The sequence below is a fragment of the Rhinopithecus bieti genome, unplaced genomic scaffold (genome assembly GCF_001698545.2).
Source record: "Rhinopithecus bieti isolate Rb0 unplaced genomic scaffold, ASM169854v2 scaffold_10685, whole genome shotgun sequence".
Classification (NCBI taxonomy): domain Eukaryota; kingdom Metazoa; phylum Chordata; class Mammalia; order Primates; family Cercopithecidae; genus Rhinopithecus; species Rhinopithecus bieti.
The window spans coordinates 1,145,675-1,146,784 of NW_016806950.1; positions in this window are offsets into that span (position 1 = coordinate 1,145,675).

The window sequence follows — 1,110 nt, forward strand, 5'->3', positions numbered from 1 at the left end:
TAAAAAAAAAAAAAGACTAGAATAAATACATGAATAGTAATAATTCTTTCCTCAATTCCACCTTCTATTAATAACAGTCACTGGCTGAGAGAGGTGACTCACGCCTGTAATCTCTGCACTTTGGGAGGCGGAGATGGGTGGATCACCTGGGGTCAGGAGTTCGAGACCAGCCTGGCCAACATGGTAAAACCCCATCTCTACAAAAAATATAAAAATTAGTCAGGGATGGCAGTGTGCACCTGTAATCCCAGCTACTTGGGAGGCTGAAACAGGAGAATTGCTGGAACCTGGGAGGCGGAGGTTGCTCTGAGCCCAGCTACTCTGAAGGCTGAGGCACGAGAATCGCTTGAATCTGGGAGGCAGAGGTTGCAATGAGCTGAGATCATGCCATTGCACTCCAGCTTGGGGCAACAGAGTAAGACCTGGTCTCAACAAACAAACAAACAAACAAAAAATAATAGTCACTGATGAATCTTAGAAAGGGCCTATGCAACTTGATTTTAAAGATAAATATTTCTTAAACTCATCAAATGTAACTTATTAAAATTACTGATTATTTACTTACACTAAATAATTTTTTTTTTGACGGATTATTGCTCTATTGCCTAGGCTGGAGTGCAGCGACACAATGAGATCTCAGCTCACCGCAACCTCTGCCTACTGGGTTCAAGTGATTCTCCTGCCTCAGCCTCCCAAGTAGCTGGGATTACAGGCGTGTGCCACCACACCTGGCTAATTTCTGTATTTTTAGTCAAGGCGGGGTTTCACCATACTGGTCAGGCTGGTCTGGAACTGCTGACCTCAGATGATCCACCGGCCTTGGCCTCCCAAAGTGCTAGGATTACAGGCGAGAGCCACCGTGCTGGCCCATTACACTAAATAATTATTTCAACACGTGTACCACACAGTGACTTTGTGTCACTCTATGGTTCTAATTCAGAAAACAATGTCTTTTGTGTATATATACATATACGCATAATTACAACTCCAATAGAAGGCTCCTTGTTTCTGAAGTAACAACTAAGATATTTTCATCAAAGATATATAATTGTATCTGGCCAAAAGGCATTTTCTCCTTTCCTACAGAATTGCTAAAGTAACATTGTTACT